Below are 13693 nucleotides of genomic sequence, written 5' to 3' on the forward strand. Positions count from 1 at the left end.
GTTTATTTTTTATTATTTATTTGTAGTAGGCCGGGACAAGAAAACTCCGTTATAAATTCATAACTTCTTCATCCGATGTCTGTTTTAGCCTATCTTTTTATCGTTTCACTACAATTAACGAAATCTTCGATTCTCGTTTAGATTGATTCGGCTAAAAACCGCTCGGTCTTAAATCGAGTATCCGGGCTGCATACTGCTAAGTCGAAACTTCAGAAAATCATAACTTCTACATACGAAGTCAGATTTGGGCATTATTTTTATGCACGCTCTCGGTTTAACGAACTCTATGACATTCGTTTAGATCATTAGGGCTAAATATCGCTCTAACGTAAATTTCACTTTTTATGTCATTCAGCGTTGCCGGTTCTGTCGCGAAACTTCGACAGGTCATAACTCGGATTTCGACATTCTTTATATATTGAAAAACCTCGTTCCAACTACTACAACATTATACATAGATATCAGCTTTATCTAACATTTTATTTTGACGCTTATTTTTATTCTCATTTACATTACGACACACAATTAAGCACAAAACACATAATACTCAAATAATACACTTCTATTATTTCAAAACGGGTTACAAAAGGTTAACCTAGACTATTACATCAACATTAATGACAAGCCCAGAAACACAGGCGTTACAATTCTCTTCACCTTAGAATGATTTCGTCCCCGGAATCACACATCAACAAACAAATGCGGATAGCGACCCATCGTGTCACTCTCCGTCTCCCAGGTGAGATTTGGTCCATTCGAATGTTTCCAACGGACAAGCACTAATTCGACCATATTGCGTAGAAGCTTCTTAGTCTTTCGGTCAAGAATTGTCTCTGGTTCTTCAATCAACCTTTTGTTCTCATCGATTCTCAACTCCGAAAGTGGAATCATGTCAGGAACTTCTCCCGTGAACTTCCTCAAATAACACACATGGAAAGTGTTATGAATTCCATTCAGTTATTCTGGTAGTTCGAGCTTGTAAGCTTGGTTCCCAATCCTCTAAAGAGCTTTAAATGGTCCAATAAACCTTGGACTCAACTTTCCACTTTTACCAAATCTTATAAGTCCCTTCCACGGCGAGACTTTAAGCAAAATCGAATCTCCAACTTCAAAAGTCATCAGTTTTCGCTTGTTGTCAGCATAACTCTTTTCACGATCCTGAGCTGCTAACATTCTTTCCTTGATTATTTTTAGCTTTTCAGTGGTTTGATGAACCATCTCTGGTCCCATAAACTGCTTTTCCCCAGCCTCAAGTCAACAAGACGGTGTACGACACTTTTGCCCGTACAAAGCTTGATAAGGTGCCATCTTAATGATCGAGTGGAAACTATTATTGTAGGAAAATTCTACCAAATGTAAATGTTCATCCCAGTTACCTAGGAATTACAGGGTACACACTCTCAGCATATCTTCAAGTGTTTGTATTGTTCTTTCACTCTGACCATTAGTCTGTGGATGGTAAGCTGTACTTAAACACAACTTGGTACCCATTTCCTCTTGTATACTTTTCCAAAACCTTGAGGTGAAACGGCTATCACGATCCGATACAATCGCTAATGGAACACCGTGAAACCTCATAATTTCCTTCACATAAGAATTCGCGAGCTTATCCATAGACCATTTCTCATTGGCTGCTATGAAATGCGCACTCTTAGTGAAGCGATCAACGACCACCCATATCATGTCGTGATCGTTCTTTGTTCTGGGCAGTTTAGTGACAAAATCTGTGACAAACCCCATATTTTCCAAAAGCGATGTAACACTCAAAAGACAAATACAACGAAAACTATTTGGAATCAACGAAATTAACCTCAAAAATAAAGTGTTCAAATATCTAATTTGGGATGCATCAAATATTAGATATCGTGCCAAGGTTTCCAAAAACATAAAGAACATTCGAAACTGAGTTATATTGAAGAAATTATAACCACTCGAATATTTACGGCACACCGTTAAAACATTATTTAACGTAAAAAGTGAAATTACAATAAAAAGCATTTTAGCCTTAAGTATCTAAAAAAAAGTTGTAGAGCTCGTTAAACTGTAAACGTACATAAAAAGATCGCCCAAATTGGACCTCGTATGAAGAAGTTACGAATTTTCTAAGTTTCGTAACAGTAGTAGAGGGCTAAAACTCGAATTGAAGATCGAGCGTTATTTAGCTATCACAACCTAAACGAAAGTTGAAGACCTCCACAATAGGAGTAAAATTATAAAAAGACAAACGAAAACCGACGTCGAATAAAGAAGCTATGAATTTTTAACGAACTTTAGCAGTCCCGGCCTATTAAAAACATATCATTAAAAATAAAGTCAAAACTAGCCGGCAGAGTCTAAATGAAAGTTGTAGAGCATAATCTCACCTACGCGTGGATATAAAGAACGCGAAAAACGGAGCCCGTACGCGAAAGTTACGGAATTTAGAAGACGGAAGCCGGGATTACGCCCAGCGTAATATAGGAGTACGCCCAGCGTACTTAGGAGCAGGGTCGAGTCCCATCAGCTGCAGCTCTACGCCTAGCTAGACTTGAGTCATAAGCCATGACGCAAAGTTATGCCCAGCGTAACGCGTACGCCCAACGTACTCGACTTTCCAGCACTATAAATAGAAGGCATGAGCTACTGGTTTTAGCACACCTTCTCTAAACTCTCAATCACTCTCTCATACTTTCAAGCTCCAAAAGTTGTCCTGACGCCCTCGGTTTCCGCACCCGAGCCCCCGACGAAGATTCTACGCTACCGAGATCCCCGAAGAGCTCGAAGACGCAGCTTTCCGCGGTCGAAGTTTTGCTCGACTCTAACCCCACTCTCTTCAAACCAAACAAGTGAGTTCATACCCCTACCTTTCAAGTCTTTTCATGTTTTAGGGGGGAAATACAAGTACAATACAAGTAAAAGTATCGTTTTATAAACATAAATGTAACATCTATCTTATTGAATTATCGATACCAACATCTTTACGTATAAAGGGCTAGTATATCATCAAGTTATTTTCACTAAATGGAACATACTTTCTGAAAAACTATAATGGGTATAGTTAGCAAGTTATTCATACATTTTAACATATACATCTTGAAAAACGAAATACTTTCAAATGAAGTAAAGTCTTTCTTATCGTAAATCCATTTATACTAAGCAATGTGAGATATTCAAACTTCAACGTACTCTTATGTATGCATTTCAAGGCCTATATTATATACCATAATCTCTTGGAGGGAGAGCGTGATACTTGTGTATAGATCTATACAGGATTGACAACCCCGCACCTAAGTTGTTAGCTACAGTTAGACCGACAGGTCTGGGGTGACAAATGTCATAACACCACAACACCTGAAGAATGTTGTTACAGGCAGTCAATGTCAATAGTATGGTTATAAAACTCACATGAAAGTATAAAAACAAGTTTGATTTATGAGATTCATATATGCATTCAGTTTTCTACATTATTTTTGAGCACAAAGTTTATCATTATTATTCAAGTACGAAAAACACTAACGCACTCCAACTCTGGGAACTTTTCAAACTATTTATAGAAAATATTGGATTTTCTGAAAACCTCTTTCATCGATTTGCTACTAAAAGGACATACTTTTCAATACAAAACACCTATGAACTCACCAACTTAATTGTTGACACTTTTTCGAAACCACTTGTATTTCTCAGGGAATCAGTAATACAGGTAACCCCCAACTTTTGAAGAAGGAACGCTAAGGACGTTTATTATTAAACATTTACATCATCATATTGTAATATTCTTTTGGAAATATGTATAACGCAACAATATACGTTTTTATTATATATATATATATATATATATATATATATATATATATATATATGATGGTTGTGTTACTTTCTTTACAATATTCAATTGTTATGATACTACGTGAAGTCATCCACCCCCGAATGTTTCTTCCATTCTGGTTTGGGGGTGTGACAAAATCCATAGCGATGTCTTCCTATTTACCCATAGGCACAGGTAAAGGTTCTAAACTCTCATATGGTTTTTGATGTTGTGTCTTGACTCTCGCACAAGTCACACACTCGGCCACATACTTTGCAACATCAAGCTTCATCGTCAGCCACCAGTAGTAGGGTTTCAGGTCCCTATACATTTTAGTGCTACCGGGATGAATCGAGTACATGGTCTTGTGAGCTTCTTCCATCAGAAGATCTCTGACTCCTCCTGTCTTAGGTATCTAAATCCGATCTTGGAACACATTCAGTCCATGACTGTTTATACCGAACACCAACGTTTTGCCCAAACGTTCCTCCTTTCGGCCATTCTTCTCAAAAGCTTCCTATTAAGCTTTCTTTATACTTTCCACAATGGTCGAGACAACTTCAATTCTCAACGCTCTTGGCCTTTTCCTTTCAGTATTGACTTTCTGACCGAGAGCATCAGCAACAACATTTGCTTTACCGGGGTGGTAAAGTATCTCATAGTCGTAGTCCTTAAGTAACTCTAGCCAGCGTCGTTGCCTCATATTCAATTATTTCTGATTAAAGAGATATTGGAGACTTTTATGATTGGTGAAAAGTTTGAACTTCGTGCCATAGCGGTAATGCCTCCATATCTTCAGAGCGAAAACTACCGCTGCCAACTCCAAATCATGAGTCGGGTAGTTCTTTTCATGCTCTTTCAATTGTCGAGACGCATATGCGATCACCTTATCTCTTTGGGTCAAAACACAACCCAATCCAACACTAGACACATCGCTATAAACAGCGAAGTCTTCAACTCCATCGGGTAGAAAAAGTATCGGTGCCTCGCATAGTTTCTTCTTTAGCTTCTCGAATGCTTTTTTATGCTTATCACTCCAAGCATAAGTAGCTCCTTTGTGGGTCAAAGCTGTCAATGGACTAGCGATCGAAGAAAAGCCTTGGATAAACCTTCGGTAATATCCGGCTAATCCTAAAAAGTTTCGGATCTCCGTGGGACTTTTCGATTGTTCCCACTTCATCACAGCTTCGATCTTCGCTGGATCAACCATTATCCCTTCTTGGTTGACCACGTGACCCAAGAAATGGACTTCTCGAATCCAAAAATCACATTTGGAGAACTTAGCATACAACTTCTCCTTCTTCAAGACTTCCAACACTTCTCGCAAGTGTCTGCCATGCTCCTCTTGGCTTTTCGAGTAAATCAGAATGTCATCTATGAACACTATCACAAATTTATCAAGGAATGGATTACAAACCCGATTTATTAAATCCATGAATGCTACTGGAGCATTGGTTAGTCCAAACGACATAACCAAGAACTCGTAGTGTCCATATCTAGTTCTGAATGCAGTCTTCTCGATATCTTGCTCTCTTACTTTTAGCTGATGATATCCTGACCTTAGATCGATCTTTGAGAAATAACTCGAACCTTGCAATTGATCAAACAGGTCATCAATCCTTGGCAACGGGTATCTATTCTTTATCGTTGCTTTATTCATCTCTCTGTAATCAATGCACATCATCATGCTCCCGTCTTTCTTCTTTACGAATAATACCGGAGCTCCCCAGGGTGATGAACTAGGTCTAATGAAACCTTTGTCCAATAACTCTTGAAGTTGCATCATCAACTCCTTCATCTCCGTCGGTGCTAGTCGGTAAGGTGCTTTTGCTATTGACGTCGTCCCTGGTAACAAGTTTATTCTAAACTCCACTTGTCTATTAGGCGGTAATTGATAGTTAGTTTTGTTTACTTCTTTTTATAGTTTATTTTATCATATTTCATTCATAATTTATATAATTTCCATGTATATTTTCCTTTTTATTATTTTATGACTATTTCGGGTACTTTCGAATCTTGTGAGCATAGTTGCAGGTTTTCGGGTCTAGTGGAGCGGGAGTGTTCGGGACGTATGGGAAGCGATGGGATTTGGTAGACAAAAAGGATGTTAGGCTTGGTGATTGTGGAGATGATGCATGGAGCAAGCTTGATGATTATTTGAAGGCTTGGAGAGAAATAAACTTTAAATTTGCAAGATGCGAGAGTTTATTCAAGCGTGCGTAGATTGTTAATCGGGCGAGTGCACGAGCTTTGGAGGATTTGGAGAGGTCAAATTGGGCTTAAAATGAAGAAAAACTTGAAGAAAATGGGCTAGGAGGTGATTGGACTTGATCTGGGCTAGTAGGATATGCTTTGGAGGCCCAAAAACTCAAAAAAAACCCATGCCAGGCACCACCCGCGCAACCCACCCGCGCAGAAGCACACGGGTCGTGCAAGGCCCTGCAGGGGCATTTCTGGGAATTCATGTTTTAAGCTATATGGGGAAGGTTGGTGCCTATCTTTTGGAAACTCTTGGACATCCGATTTTTGAAGATTCTCTCTGGAGTTTTGAAGACTTTTGAAGGCCAAGAACACCTCAAGAACATCATCTTTTTACCTCTTGATTATTGCTTAATGTTTCGTACAATCTTCTCTAACTTTGTTTCTTTGAGTTTAGCCATGCTTGGCTAAACTAATCTTGGTTGACTTTTTGTTGAATCCTTTGAACTTTTGTTGAATGTTGAAGAATCCATGAACTTGTTCTTAAATCTTTATGGAAATGTTTTGTGTTTTATCATATTATCACTACTAGTATGTTTTTATTCATGAGTTTAAATGTGTTTGTGGTGATTAGTTGGCTAATTTCTTGATTAAGTAAAGGATTCTCAAACTAGCAAGCAACAAATGATTTTTGTGTTGTTTTTGCTTCACACAATCTTAAAAACATTTCCTCCAACATGGTGGTGAAAGCATTTGACCCCTCTTGGATTTGGTGACTTTTTGGTTCTTAATGCTAGTTGACTTTCACTAATTACATGCTTAATGGAAATTGTCACTTTGACTAAGGAAATTGTTATGAGCTTCTCTAACCAATTTAACAACTAAGACAAGTCTAGGTAATCTCAAGCTTCTTGGATTACTATAGCCAAATTGAGGATTTAAAACAAGTATTGCACCATTGAATTCTAATGACATGTTCTTCAAAAGTCAAAGTGAGGAAACCTTAAGTCAACCATCATTCTCTTATTGATTTACATTAAATCTTGTTTTTGTTAAATTGTCAATTTAAATCATAGTTTAATTGTAGTTTGTTTCAAGTACTTCAAAACACCAAAACCCCCATTTTGAATTTATTGTCATTTAGCAAGTATTTTCACAAAGAGATCTTTCATAGAGTTATAAATTGAACCAATCTCCGTGGATTCGATCCCTTTACCACTATACACTATTTTAGTGTGTAATATTTAGGGTATTAATTGTGTTGGCCTCGACAACCACCAGTAATCCGGGAGGATCTTCGGGAAATACTTCCGGATACTCACATACGACAGGAATGCTCTGCATCGCCTTTTTCTCCTTCTTAGCATCTATCACAAATGCTAGATACGACGTACATCCTTTGGCCAAACACTTTCTGAATTTCATTAGAGAAATGATCCCAGAACTTACTCTGCGTTTGTCCCTATACACCATAAATGGCTCTTTCCCTGGCGGGTTTACCTTGACTATCTTCTTTCTACACAATAACTCGGCGTCATTGGCGCTAAGCCAATCCATTCCCAACAAGATGTCGAAACCGTTTAGTTCGATAGGCAATAATTCCTCGTGAAACTTATTCCCATTCAAGTCAATTAAGATGTTTTTCATACGATGGCTAACAGGTACAAACTTGCCACTAGCAACTTCGACTAATAAAGCATTATCTAGTCTATCGACAGACAAAACTAGTTTTCTACCAAATTCATGCGAAATAAAGGAGTAGTTGGCTCCAAAATCAAATAAAATTTGGGCAGGCAATGTGTTTAAGGGAATAGCTGCCAGCAAGGTTGAGGTTGGCGAAAAGAGGAAATTCGAAGGATCGGCAAGGCCCGATGTGAAGAGAAATTCCAATACGAGGAAGTTTAAAGGAGGTGGAAGTGAAGAAAGATGGTGCGAAAAGTGAAAAAAGAAACACACTGGAAAATACGGTGAGGAGGTGACTTGTTTCAAGTGTGGGAAGCATGGGCACTATGCCAACGAGTGTACATTCAACAAAAGGGTGTGTTACGGATGTAACGAGGAAGGGCACTTCAAGCAAGACTGCCCAACGAGGGAGGGGGCTATAAAGCCAAATGTGCCGCCAAAGCCAAAGGCGAGAGCATTTCAAATGATCCTTGACGAAGCAGATGACAATGCGAGGATTCAGGAGTGAAGGCTTGACATCCAAAGATCGAGTTATGAAGTAGTCGTGTAGATAGTACCACGTGATGTAGCCTGTTAGAGGCATAGTCTAGGGTGAACTTGAACACCTATGTAATCATTTCAAGGAATAAAATAAAACCTTCATTTTGATATTTGGTGTGTTAAGTTGTTACGTGATTTTCTTGTATGGTGACTTGGAAAACTACGGGACAATACTTGGGACGAGTATGAGTAGGTGTGAATGGTAGTAGAGGCCTATACTACCGAAAGCACAAGACTCACACTTGGATTAGGGAAGGTCACAAGGTTACCAAGAAGCTAGTGATTGATACCGTTTTATTCAAGTATGTCGTTACCATCGTTTCGGTAATGACTTAGAAGACAATTGTTATTCCGACCCTAGTGGTCATATCAAATTGAGTCCGGCTACGATAAGTATGATAAATAGTTCAGAGAACCAAGTCCGATATAGCATCTGACTTAAGATCAAAGCTTGAAGAGAAAGACAATCAAACGATCAGTAGAGGTATCACGATAATTGCTTGTAGCTAGAAATGATACCTTTTAAGATAAGATTAGAACATGAACAAAAGTATAGTTTATTATGTAAGACTCTAAGAGACCGGAGTCTAAGCGTTGCAACATACGATGATAGGTCATTAGAATATGACACATCGTTCCATTGTGGTAATAAAAGAACTTATCTTAAGTTCGTATCCTGTGAGGATCGACATTGTGACTTGAAGGTCATAATTTGGAGTCTAACGGGAGATAGTGAGCAAGTGCAAGATCGAGCATCGCTTGCAGTCAAGGAGTCCAAGATAGATACTCATTCAAAGAAACATGAAAGTTACGGTTATTACTTAGAATGAAGAGATAGCATACAGATTCATCATGTGAGACCTGTTTCGTTGATGATTCTGGGGCGTAATCATCCTAAGGGGGAGATAATTGTAACTCCCGTAGATCCGGGCTAGTCAATTTAGAGATAATAGGGGTCGAAACGACTTTTCGACAGAATATTATTTAGAATAAATAATCTTAATCAAGTTGTATAATATGTCACAAGGTTTTCGTACATATAAAGAACGCCGAAATCCGAGTTATAACGAAGAAGTTATGACCCGTCGAAGTTTCGTGACGGAAACGACACGACACCGAGAAGCGTAAATAGTGAATTTACGATAGAGCGAGATTTAGCCTTAGCGATCTAAACGAAAGTCGTAGAATACGTTAAACCGAGAGCATCCATAAAAAGAACGCCCAAATCTGACTTCGTATGAGTAAGTTATGATTTTTCGAAGTTTCGACTAGCAATATACAACCCGAAATTCGAATATTAGATCGAGCGGTTTTTAACTGACACAACCTAAACGAGAATCGAAGATCTCGTTAATAGTAGCACAACAATAAAAAGACAGACAAAAACGGACGTCGAATGAAGAAGTTATGAATTTTTAACGGACCAATCGTGTCCCGACCTGTTAATAATATAACTTTTAAAATAAAGTCAAAATTAGGCGACGAAGTCTAAACGAAAGTTGTAGAGTACCTTCCCTTCTACGCCTGGATATAAAGAACGTAAAAAACGGAGCTCGTACGCAAAAGTTACGAATTTTTGAAGTTGGTACTCGAATTTGCGAAACCTGATGCGAACTGGATGATGTGGCCGCATCTGAGTCGTTGCTTGTTGACCAAGGCTTCGCTTCGGATCTTGACACGTTGCTTCGTCCTACGCCCCACGTATGAGATTCGGTACGCCCAGCGTACCTTTGGGTCTTATCCATCCGGTGTGCGAGATAGCTGGGTCCGAGGTGGCAACCTTATCCGAGCCTTACGCCCTGCGTAGCCAAGGACTACGCCCAACGTAGTCCGAGGCCTCGCAGGCTATAAAAAGGCAGCGAGGGCACCCGGTTTTTCACATGTTTCTCACTTCTCTCTCTGGTTTATTTCTCTCTCTAACTCCCCTAAACCTCCCTAAACCCTAGGTAAACCCCCTAGCACCCGATGGAAGCCTCGAGGCTCCCGGAGTCCCGAGAAAAAGGATCTTTCGGTTTCGAAACGCTGCTCCGAGCAAAACCCGGTTTTCTTTAAAATCCGCTGTAAGTGAGCTACGCTTACGCAAATTTTAATATAGCTTTCAAATAATTATAATGTCATTAGGCCCTTAAAATAATTATTTGGGCTATTATTATGAGTTATATAAGTATCGTTTAACGCTTATATAATAGTAATAATAGTCAGATTATTAATTAGTCGCGGTTATCGTTAGACTAAACCCTAGTGGTATTGATACTAGGTTTTATCGAAGGAAAAATTGTTTTGAGAGTATCGAAGCATTGTCCGAGTGCCGAGTCACCACCATATCAGGCAAGTGCATAGTCTCTTTCATGAACATGATTTTAATACAAGTATTGATTGATGTATTAATTCTATGTTTATGTGCGAGTTAATTGATGTTGCCTGAAATACGTGTTAAAGAACATACCTGATTATATATGATAACTTAGGATAAAGAGTAGACCTAAATTAATTACGAGGAATATTGGGTAGTATTTTCTTACGGGTACAAGTGAGTTATACTCAGTGAATAGAACTTTAGCATATGTCATTTATCCGGGAACATGGATTAGACACAATCATTGTCCCTAGTCCGAGAGTATGGATTGGACATAGTCAACTGTCATTATTTCGGGGGTATGGATTAAGACATAGTCAGTTGTCCTTAGTCCGGGAGTATGGATTAAGATATAGTCATTCGTCCTTAGTCCGAGAGTATGGATTAGGCATAATCATTCGTCATTAATCTGAGAGTATGGATTAGTCATTCGTCCCTAGTCCGAGAGTATGGATTAGACATAACCATTCGTCATTAATATGAGAGTATGGATTAGGTAAAGTCGTTAATTTCTGATACGGGAGTATGGATTAGGTAAAACGGTTAATCTTAGGTTTGAGAGTATGGATAGTCTTGTTGTGAGGATCGACGGGGTGGGATAAGAGTTGCTTATACATATAAAGTGAAATTGTATATTTTATGAGTTCTAAATTATATATATGATATAACATTGTGGGATTGAAATCCCTATGTACTCACTAGGTTTCCCAACCCAACCCACTCAGTTTATTTATATCACAGGTGTTGATATGAAGTCACATGACACTGGGAGATTTAAAAGAGATGTAGATCACTAGTGTAAATGAATGTAAGTTCTGTTTATACTTATGTTTATGTATTGACGATGACATCCCAAATGTGTTAAAAGTAAATAAAAATATATTTCTTTAGAAATGCTTTGATAACGCAATTATCATGTTTTTCTGGGAACAAATTCCGCAACATTTTTTTATTAAAATAGGTACTCTAATTTTTATAAAGCATAAACAAAATCGGTCTTTTCTGGCCGTAAAAATGGGGATGTCATAGCCCCCACTCCCGGAATCAGTTGTTTCCCCCGCCCCCGGATCCCTAGTTAACATAGCCTCCGGTCCCGCCCTCGGTTACCTCCACTGCTCTCGGTCCCGCCCCGGTTCCCCCGGTTTATATACTTAAAATTTGATTTTTTTTGCTAAAAAACTGCTTTGTTCTAAGCTAAAAAAAACTATTTTTAATAACTTTAAAAGCTTAAAACCTAATCTGTTAGAAACTAAAACAACAAAAATCCAACATTATGAATCCAACATTACAAAACGCAATTCCAACAATCTTACAAATATAAAATATGTCAAATCCAACATTACAAATATAAAATACTTACATGTCCAACAATATATGATCGATTCGCTACATATTCAACATCCATTAATTGGAAACGGGAAAGTGAAACCTAAACTAAACCTAAAATTAGAAAATCTATTTTGTATGTATGTATATATATATATATATATATATATATATATATATATATATATATATATATATATATATATTACATAAATGTACAACCGGGGCCCCCGCGGGAGTACGAGACGGGAATACTAACTCCCGATCCTGGTCCCGAAAGTAAACGAGGTTTAAATATGCCCCCGACCCTGCTTCCGCTCCCAGTTTTTTTTAAAAAATAGTCCTGTACAGTATCGGGGTCCCGCAGGAGCGAGGTCCCACAGAGGTTTTTGACATCCCTAGTTGTCTTTGTGGTATCTGATAGCGCGTGGAATATAGCAGATCTACAGTCAGAGATTATTCGTAGGATCAGATGTTGATGGGGTTTTGTCTTAAAGTTGGTGGTTTGGGGAGCTGTCAGCCAGCAGCCAAGGACCATCTATACGATTCGGCAGTGCGATGTGAGTTTTCCTCACTGTACTTTCAGGTTGAAGACACCAAGGCCAACCCATTGGTTTGATAACCAGATATTGCTGATATGTTGAGTATGGAATGGATATGCATGATTATGCTAGTTGTTGATATGTTAGCATGGTAGATCTGTAGGACATCTATGATTATGTCTGCATGATTATCTGTACATGTTTGTTATCTGTCGGCATATTGTGTTGGGTTTAGGTTGTACTGCTTCGTACTGTAGCCAACAAACCATGGAGCATTCCAAATTTGAGCTGAGGTCCAAGTAGGTCATGTCAGACTCATACTGAGGGCTCAGGTGTATTCCGGATACGAGTTGAGGACCCGATGACACGCCAGACTCATATTGAGGACTTAAGGGTATTGGAGCAATCTAGATATAAGCTGAGGGTCGGGGAGGGCATGCCAGACTCATACTGAGGGCTCGATGGTATTCTAGATGCGAGTTGAGGACTGGTTGGTATGTTAGACTCGTATTGAGGGCTGAACATTGGTATTACAGTCCGAAGACTATTTGTGTTGGGGAGCAAGCTAGACATAAGCTGTGGGCCTGAGGGCAAGCCAGACTTATGTCGTGGGCTCAGGAGCAGGCCAGATATGAGCTATGGGCCCAATAGGCAAGCCGGACTCATACTGTGGGCTCAAGGGTAATGCAGTCTTTTAGCTGTGGACCCAGTACATGTTGTTGTTGTTTATCGTGTTGGTTCTTTAGATGATTCGTGACAAGTCGAAGGCATGACCGTATACATCATTGGTTTTACAACATATTAGATCTTGGTAGACTCTGATTTTAATCATGTTCTGGAAATAATGTTTTTGTAAACACTTTTGTTAATAAATGAGTTGTTTTTAAAAGTTTAAATTTGTTGAGATTTTTGGAATGTTACATAGTTCTTAAATATTTAAACCTTTATACTTAAGTTCTTTTTAAATTAACCCATGTAATCAATAACTCTCACAAGTAGTACATTAAAAAATGATAGTAATATTTTCATAATACCATGATTTACAAACATCATGCTCATATCGAACTAAAAAAAACATGATTACCATGTATGATAAATGCTTTTTCTTTTGGTTATTGAAGTCCAATAATCATTACTGTTACAACTTACAATAGGTCCAAAACTTATTACAAAAGTTCGTTACTTAAATTACAACAATCATATCACCCTTTTAAATTACCACTTAAACAAAATCACATAAATAATTAGTTTCGAGAATACAAT

The sequence above is a fragment of the Lactuca serriola genome, chromosome 2, assembly GCF_051521515.1.
Source record: "Lactuca serriola cultivar US96UC23 chromosome 2, Lser_US96UC23_V15, whole genome shotgun sequence".
Lineage (NCBI taxonomy): Eukaryota > Viridiplantae > Streptophyta > Magnoliopsida > Asterales > Asteraceae > Lactuca > Lactuca serriola.